This window comes from Natator depressus, chromosome 6 (assembly GCF_965152275.1).
Source record: "Natator depressus isolate rNatDep1 chromosome 6, rNatDep2.hap1, whole genome shotgun sequence".
Classification (NCBI taxonomy): Eukaryota; Metazoa; Chordata; order Testudines; family Cheloniidae; genus Natator; species Natator depressus.
In genome coordinates, this window is record NC_134239.1 from 90,945,618 (window position 1) to 90,955,630 (window position 10,013).

The window sequence follows — 10,013 nt, forward strand, 5'->3', positions numbered from 1 at the left end:
ATACAAATGCAAAAAGTTTAAATACTAAAATGGATTAACTTGAGTGCCTGGTATTAAATGAGGATATTGATATAACACACATCACTGAAACTTGGTGGAACCATGATAATCAATGGGACATGGTAGTACCAGGGTATAAAATATACAGGAATGATAGAGTAGGTCAGACGGTGGGGGAGTGGCACTATATGTGAAAGAAAGCATAAACTCAAATATAGTAATAATCTTAAATGAATCAAACAGTATCATAGAATCTGTATGGACAGAAATTCCATGCTTGAATAATAAAAGTATAACAGTAGGAATATACTACTGATCACCTCGAACAGGAGATCAGAGAGGCTACAAAAACAGAAAACCCAACAATAATGGGGAAATTCAACTATTCCCACATTGACTAGGGATGTGTCACCTCAGGATGGGATGCAGAGATAAAATTTTTAGACGCCATTAATGACTGAAGTCGCATTAGTGACTGCACTATTAATGAGGCAGTTCTTGACTTAGTCCTAAGTGATGCACAGGATCTGGTCCAATAGGTGAATATAACTCAAGACCTCAATAATAGTGACCATAATGTAACTAAATTTAAGATCCTTGTAGGGGAAAATACCAAAGAAACCCAGCACAGTAACATTTAAAAACGTAAGAACAGCCATACTGGGACAGACCAATGGTCCATCTAGCCCACTCCCTTGTCTTCCCACAGTGGCCAATGCCAGGTGCTTCAGCGGGAATGAATAGAACAGGGCAATTAGTGAATGATCCATCCCCTGTCCTCACTCCCAGCCTCTGGTAATCAGAGGACAGGGACACCCAGAGCATGACACCCTGACCATCTTAGCTAATAGCCGTTAATGGACCTATCCTCCATGAACTTATCTAATTCTTTTTTTAACCCAGTTATACTTTTAGCCTTCACAACATCCCCTGGCAATGAGTTCCACAGATTGACTGTGTTGTATAAAGTAGTACTCCTTGTTTGTTTGAACCCTGCTACCTATTAATTTCATTGGGTGACCCCTAGTTCTTGTATTATATGAAGGAGTAAATAACACTTCCTTATTCACTTTCTCTGCACCATTCATGATTTTATAGACCTCTATTATATCCCCTCTTAGTCATCCCCTTTCCAAGCTGAAAAGTCCAAGTCTTTTTAACCTCTCCTCACATGGAAGCTGTTCCATACCCTTAAGCGTTTTTGTTGCCCTTCTCTGCACCTTTTCCACTTCTAATTATCCTTTGTGAGATGAGGGGACCAAAAATACACTCAGTATTCAAAGTGTGGGCACACCCAGTGGCATTATGATATTTACTGTCTTATTATCTATCCCTTTCCTAATAGTTAAGGCTACGTTTATGTCACAGAGGTCATGGAAGTCATGGAATCCGCGACTTCCAGATACCTCTGTGACATTCTCTGCTTCAGCCCCAGGGGCTGCAGGACTCTGGAGCTGACAGCCAATGGGGCCATGGCAGGGTTCCAGCGATAGGCAACAGCAGCGACAGGGGGCCCTCTGCAAAGTTCCAGCGACAGGTGACAGACTCCTGAGGGGGCCCTCCCCAGGGTTCTAGCGACGGGCAACAGCCTCTCACAGGGGAGAGGGAGATGCCTCGGGCAAGCAGCTGGGGTGTCCCATTTTCTCTTTGGGAAATATGGTCACCCTGCAGCTCCCAGCCGCTGGGGGCAGAGGGGGAACTCCACAGCTCCCAGACACCACGGTGGTGGGGGAAAACCATGGAGCCACAGCAGCAAAAGTCACAGACAGGTCACGGCTTCCATGAATTTTTGTTTATTGCCCGTGACCTGTCCATGACTTTTACTAAAAACAACCATGACAAAATCTTAGCCTTACTAATAATTTTTAACATTCTGTTTGCTTTTTTGACTGCTGCTGAACATTGAGTGGATGTTTTTAGAGGACTATGCACCGTGACTCCAAGATCTCTTTCTTGAGTGGTAACAGCTACTGTATATCCCATCATTTTGCATGCACCCTATTTTGTATGTATACACTGCTATCCTTTCCTGCACAAGTGTCTTTGAGATCAGACCTGTTTGTGTATATGTGACCATGTCAGCCTCTAGTGGCTACAATCTTAAAAAAGCTAAACTTCCTAATACTTCTATAAAACCACATATGTTTTTATAGGTTACAGTTAGTCAGTGGTCTCATGAAGCCTTTGTTTTTGTTTTAGCAAAATTTCAGTTATCATGGTTTGGTTTTTCTACAGAAGGACAACATGAGAGCCAACTCTAGTTTTTAGTTTTCACTTTACAGCTGAAGGGAATGTAGCCTTTTAGAATACGGAGGATTTTATGCTTTCCAAATGTCCCCTGATATACTTCACTAAAATAAATATAATATTTTTCTCACCTTTGAATAATTTTGCCCTGCTTCTAGTACTACAGAGATAATAAAATTAAAAAACATGCAAATTCCAAGCTCAACAATACAAATATACTTATAGGAGCAAGAACTAAATGATGCCCTCTCCTTCTCCAAAAATTGACAAAACACACTGAAGAACATGCAGTACAAGAGGCCACAACACAGCTAAAGATATATGGCAGCATGCAGTAAACATGCTCCCAACATTGCTCAAATTCAAATACAAGCACACAGGAAAGCAATCTTCACCATGGGCATAATTAATATAGAAACATGTACATGTGGCACACAGGAAAACAGCTTCAGCAATGCATGAATATACATAGGAAGAGGCAAAAGTAGCCTTTCAGCATTGTCAATATCCACATAAAAGCATATGGTAAATCAGACCTTCACATAAGCAAAAATGCATATAAGAGCACAAAGGAAACTGGCCCCAACATTGCAAAAAACCACATTTTAATGAAAGGGGTGGATTGGGCTTCAAATGATTTGGTGTTTGTTTCAGATAAGTATTTAAAAGTTCAGATGCTTACCCAAACTATCCAATAGACCCTTGAGAGACCCTCCCCCTAACAGTCTTCCTACCTGGTGTTGTCTTTTGTATGGAAGCCTGGTGTCTTTCTTCCCTGACACTGGCATCATCTGAGGTGAATGGCTGATCTTCACCACTTCCAAAACACTCCCACCCCACACACAGACTGCCCCACTCCCCTGAACCCTCCTTCTACCAACACCCAGGTTCATAATCGTATCCTGAGAGCTCAGTGAGGGATACCTCTGGGGGTCAGGATGGGCTTGGAGAAACCAGGGACGGGCCTGGGAGTAGGAGATACATTAAAACAGTATTCTTATCATCTTTCCTCCTTCCCCAAATCTGGAAATGGAAAGGGATTCACAACACCTAGTCTTGGGGTCTGAATCTAACATACCCCGAAGTCAAGAGGTGTGTTGTTTGACTCTGATGTTCTAATAGAGGCCCAATGCTAGTTATTTACTCCAATAATATACTGTAGGAACAGCCTACCTGTTTCCTACCTTGTGTCCTTTCACAGCACTTAAGACTAATGAGGTTGGAGGTGCTTGCCATCCTGTGGTACAACTTCAATAGGATGAGAAATCCCTACCTCATCTGGGTCATCCTTTCAATTGACACTCAAGGCATTTTTGTTTCCTTTTCCACTTGTGACTGGTTGTTTTATCCACTGTATGTTTGGGTTGGAGGTGATTTCCTCTTCTCACTCATTCAAGAATTTCTCTGTTTGCCATTTTTAATGGGGATGTTTCAGATTCTTGAACACAAACACCATCTGAATGTATTTATTATTGTTTCTCTCCACTTCTGCTCATAGAATTTATTTCAGTCTTTATCTGAACTCTCTATGAAACTGCTCTTCATGTCCAAAGGCAAATCATTCTGTCTCTGGCAGACTTGCAGATGGAGCAGGTAAATCCCCCTTTCTGGCAGAGTTCATGAGACTACTCTAGTCACAACATCTTGTCTCCATTGGGCCTGAACACCCAGTCTCTCTCCTGATCATTGGGCCTGGTTTCTCCAGCACTTATGGGACATCATACCCTCATATTTATTCCACTAGCTGATTTTCCCAATCATTTGGAAGGGTAGGGGTATTTCTCACTTTTCACTTGCTTTCTAGGTCTCCTAATTGCCTCATTTTGCTGCTTTCCCCCTCCCTTTAGCCAAATGGCCAAAAACCTTAAAATTCTGGTGTTTCCTCCCTCATTCTTCCCACCCCTTAAATGCTCTCATTATTTTGGCCAAAAAGACTGTAGAAAAGACTGCCGCTCAAGGGGGCTGGGTTGTAACCCCTTTATACTGTATTCAGACCATCCAAAAGCCTCAGGAACTCATGGTCTATCCAGCCTGCAGACTCCCTTCATCACCTTGAGCCATAAGATAAAAGGTTCAAACCCCGCAAGCAGGCATTTGGCTAGTATTCAAAGCCTGCACACTGTCCTCTACAAGACAGTTGTTGGGTAGGGATAACCACATTGCCCTTTAATGAAGGTGCTCCCTTCCAATGCAGTGCTGGTGATAAATCATGGTAGGAGAAAGGCCAGCCTATGGTACTTTTAAGTTTTAAACATGAGGGAGACGAATCCTGGCAACCTCAGATCCCATCCTTTTCTTCAATCAAACCTCTTTGGATGCCCAAGGCTGCCAGGCGCAGATAACAGCCTTTGGCTGATATACACCGTGGAGGTTTTATTGAGGGTTGTACCTGCTTACCAAGCACTTGCAGCTCCCCCTCCTCATTCCCTCTCGCTTTGACCCTTCCCTCCTATCTACTGTGCCTCATGCCCACTCCTGCGGCCCCCGGGCGAAGAGTACGGTAGGCTGCGGGCACTGTGACCCAGCATGGCGGCTCGCTGTCGCACACACAAAGGGGTGGGCGCACTAGGGTCCCTCCCCTCCGCCCTTCACATCTAGGGCAGCAGGTGGCGCCAAAACAAAACGGACGGCAGGCCTGGCTGCGCGTGCGCAGCAGAGTCGTTCAGCTCCGTCACCCAGAAAAAGGGAGAGTCTGGGGGCTCGTTCTGCGCAAGCGCGCTGAAGCTACCCTGGAGGTGACTCAATGTTAAGCCTAGAAAAGTCAGTTAAAGCCCCTCCACCCGCCATCTTAGGTGCAGGGAAAGGCGGAAGTGGTGGGCGGGGCCGCACAGATCTCCAGCCTGGAAACGGAAGAGGTCCCGCAAGACAGGGCTTCTCTCGGCGACGTTTGTACTCTATGTTGGCGGTCGGACGCATGCGCCGCTTGGGAGGGCAGGCGGAGTGCTGCTGGAGGGGGAGCCGCTAGTAGCACCTGTGCCCAGGTGGGTGGTGAGGGGCCGGGGCAGAGGGGGAGTAGGGCGGGGGGCGGGTTTCTGGATTCAGTGAGCCGCGGGGGGCGAGGCGAGAGGAGGCGAGGTGGGGGGCGAGGGAGCCTAATGAGGGCGGGGAGCCCAGAGGGAGGCACTAGGGAGAGCGGGATGGGAGGGACGGGGGTGAGGGGCACACTCAAGGTGGATGCTCAGGAGGGATGACGTGTGGGTGCATGGGGGGGCTTGAGGTGGCGGCCTTGTGGGGACATAACGGGGTCAGTCGGGGGGGGGCATTTAGGGTGTAGCGGAGAAGAGGACCAGGGAGCGCAAAGAGGTGATCCGGCATTGGGGTGTCCCGCGGGCACCCAGTTTGGGGATATGGCGCACGGGCGGTGGTGGGGCCCTGCTGCTGCCTGCTGGCTTAGCCGGGAACACGTGAGCCTTGAGAAATTGTGGTGTTGATAATGACACCACTTCCGTGCGCTGTTCTGAGATGATCCCACCTCTTACTCGAAAGTCCTCCCTTTTTAATGATATGTCTGTTACCGATAAAAGTCCTGGAGACTGAATTCCTCCCCTTATTCCTGGAGGGAGCCCTTCCAGCACAGAGGAAAGGCAAACGGGTATGGCAGCTTCCACTGCCGAGCTTCTTCGGTGTGTAAATTGCTGCCTTCCCTGTGCTTAGATTGCTCACAAGATCATCAGTTCAATTTATACCAATTATGATGGGGGGTGTTTTTGTAAAATAGACTCCTCACTAGGCTTGGACTACCTGTTTATTTCAAGTGTGCCACTGAGCAACTGCTGGATGGTAACAGCTTTCACTGACTAAGTGATCTGAGCCAGACTAAAAGCAGTGAATTAAATTTATGAGCTTTAGTATTGTATTAAAACTCCAGAGTTGCATAGCTCCTAGTGCTTTAAAAAACAAAACAAAAAAAGAAATGGTGTAGGGGATAATGAGCAAATGTTATTGCTCTCCTTTCACACTTCCAAATTTTTCCCATTTCAGTGATACTGTGATCGAGCCCAAGGTGATGTATTCCTGTTTTACCCTTTCCTAATCTCTTAAAGGGATAAACCCTTCAGTGTGACTCCGTCTCTTTGGTTAAATTGTTCAATGGTTAATGTGTCTTATCAGTACATATAAACTGATTTTAAAAAAATGCCCCTATCTGTCTCAGGGAGTGATAAGTGATTCCATCTCTCACATACACGTAGTTGGGCCACTAATGTGCAGTTACTGAGTGATAAATGACTGAAGCAGAATCCTGGGGTCAATATTTATTTTCAGTGAGTGATAGCTCTAGATAAAATGAATAAGAGATTAAATGTCAGATCATATTTTCATTTACTTTAAATATTAATTTCACCTATGATGTGTGAATCCATCGGATATGTATTTTCTCAAACTGTATTTCCCCATCAGTAATAAAAATTCCTCAGTAAGAACTTACCTAATGATGCACAGACTGGGGTAGAATCTGGCTTGCTCTTCCGCAGTTACATTGGCTTTGTAAATGCTAACAGGTCAGCAGATGTGATTAAACATGCAAATAGCAGAAATGGAGCTGGGGGGAAGGATCATTAAAGATATACTCTTACACTAAGCATTAGTCTGTCTATCTTAATTTTACATAGTGTTAATCGCCATAGTATCTCAGCACTATTATTATCTACTTAACCTGTGTAACTCACTGCCACAAGATGTCAAGGCGAAGAACTTACAAATATCTAAATTTCTTAGAAATTCTGCTGTGGATAAGGAAACCACCCGCAGTTATTAGAATGAAAATTTGTAGTGGATACGAATACTTATGCGTCAAGGCATAAGTCAACTACTAACTGTCATGAGTTCAGAAGAAACTTGTTATGAGTAGGTTTATTCCAGTACAGGGTTTATTGCGTCATCTTGCATTGTCCGCTTTTGGAGACTGGATACTGGACTTCATAGACCACTGGTCTGACCCCTTATAGAAATTCCTCTGTTCCCATTTTATAGTTCCCTTTTCATACCAGAACTATTCTCTAAAGCAAGGGTAGCCAACCTGAGCCTGAGAAGGAGCCAGAATTTACCAATGTACATTGCCAAAGAGCCACAGTAATATGTCAGCAGCTCCCCCCCACGCTCCCAGTGCCTCCCGCCCACCGGCAGCCACACCCATCAGTGCCTCCCCTTCCTCCCGATCATCTCTTTTGTGGCATGCAGGAGGCTCTGGAGGGGGGACGAGGATGAGCGAGGGCATGGCAGGCTCAGGGGAGGGCGCGGGAAGGGGTGGAGTGCGGGCAGGGCCAGGGGTTGAGCAGTGAGCACCCCTCGGCACATTGGAAAGCTGGTGCCTGTAGCTCCAGCCCCAGAGTCGGTGCCTATACAAGGAGCTGCATATTAACTTCTGAAGAGGTTGGCCACCCCTGCTCTAAAGCAACCACACTAGAGAAAAAAATTGCTTTTAAAAACACATTTCCTACCTGTGTAACTAATAACATCTAAGAGTAATAAAATGTAAATAACTTCTAAAATTGATTTTTAGTGTGTTTATGCAAATTAGTCAGTCTGGCTCTCTTTTTGTTTCTCGTGCATTTGCACAAATCAGTTGTCTGTGCTGCAGACACTGCAAAGGAATGTTTGAATCCAAATATGCTGTGTGGTTTTTGTTTTTTGTCTTTAAATCATGAAAACATTTATGGAAAAGCATTAGGCTTAATAAGTTCCTCTGTCCTGTCCTCCCAAGGGTTGGATATTTGACTGATCCAAAAATAATTGGTCAATTGATCAGTCAAATATTGTCAAATGTCAAAAATAGTCAGATGTGATCAAAGCACGAATATATTAGAACAGTTTAAAAAAAAAAAAAAAAGTAAGATTTTTATGGTATCCAGTAGGCTTAGCCTTAGATACTTATGCATGATTACAAAAAAGTTACTTAATTGAGTTATTTTAATTCAGAAAAATGTGAAACAATTCAATAAAATTGTAAAAAAAAGGAGAGACATTAGTATTACCTTTTAAAACAATATTAGGTTAGCATTTAAATATGAATGTTATTCAAGACTGAACAGTTAAAGAACAGATGTGAAATTAAACAGAAATGAAATGCATAGTGACTATAAAAGAGAGCCATTTTAAAATGCACTTATGCTAGATAGACAGCAGCTCAATTCTTCACGCAGCTTAATGGCTATACATCTATTCTCTTTGTGTTGGAGGAGGAGGCTCCTGTCTACCATTCCCTTTTGAATTAATTTCTGTATGTTTGTCTAGTCAGTTTACATTGTAGGCACTTTGGGGGCAGAGACCATGTCTTTTAACTTGTTTAATGTACTTTATAAACAGCCATGTACACTGATAGCTGGGTGAACAAATAAAGATATAAGTATGTATATTGTTTGTTTAGAAGATTACAATCAATCAAGATGTTAAATTTTCAGTTAGTTCTCCTTTTTTTCCCCCCAACAGTAGCATTAGCATGTGGTTAAATGTCTTACTAACAGATGAGACCATGATGCAATAAAAAAGTAGGCCACCACCTATATTAGGGCATTCTTGCTCAAATATTTGACAGTATTTGCCAATGGTCTAATAATAGGCGTTCAGGTGATGCTATTTAACCAATCATATGATCAGCTTGCCAACACTAGTCCCCTCAACTTTCTCTTAACAAAAGTCTGACTTACCTTATCTTCATTTCCATCATTTTCAGAGGTTTGAGTTATGCCTGTCCTACTCTAAAAGGGCAAATTGAAGGACGTGGGAGTGTGGGGTGTGGGAAGTACTATCTTAATTGTACCTTTTTTATGGTTTTCATAGTATAATTTCAAACTTCAAACTTTAATGTTCTGAAAGGATGTGGGAAGAAGCGGCATTTCTGAAGCCATGTCTATGCCAGGAACACTTTACCAATATAGATATACCAGTATACTGTACTGGTAAAATGCTTCTGATGTGGACTCAGCTTATTCCAGCAAAACTGTACAAAACAAGCTACACTGGCAAAACTGTGTTTTTTCACAAATAGCTGTGTCTACAATAGGGGCTTTTGTCAGCATAACTATGTTGATCGGGGATTGCACCCTTATCCAACATAGCTATACTGGCAGAAGTCTTCAGTATAGACATGGCCTAAGGAACCTTAACTCCCCTTAGCACAGTGGATTGGTTTGTTTTTGTTTGAATAATCTTCGGTTTTTAGTCAGTGCTCTCTATGTCGGGAAATGAGAATAGAGCTACATCATTAGTCTTCTATCTACGCTTCAGTCCTTGAAGATGCATGCTCATTCTGAAGATGCTTCCACTTCCTGAAGGTCTCCAATTAGCTCACTGACAGCATTCTTTGTAAGAAAATTAAAATATACATGAGTATTCCATTTTTCACAAAAGACCATTGATTTAATTACAGATAAGTTATGCATTTTATCTTCACTGTCTTATCTGGGTCACCATACTGTTGAACTTCACAGTCATCAAGTAGAGCCAGGCATTGCCTTTCCACAGTTCAATACAAGAAATTACATTTCCATTTACTAATTCACATGTCGCACGTAAGGAATTAGTAGCTTGTTTAAGAGTCTTTAAAGAGTTAGGAATATTTATGCAGAGAGTCTTCTCCAGATGAATCTATCATATAGTGTACTAAATAAACTCAAGTATGAAACAGTTTTAGTTCAGGTTTCAGTGGGTTAGCTGTGTTAGTCTGTATCAGCAAAAACAACGAGGAGTCCTTGTGGAACCTTAGGCCTGGTCTACACTACGAGGTTAGGTCGAATTTAGCCGCATTAGGTCGATTTTATAATGAATGC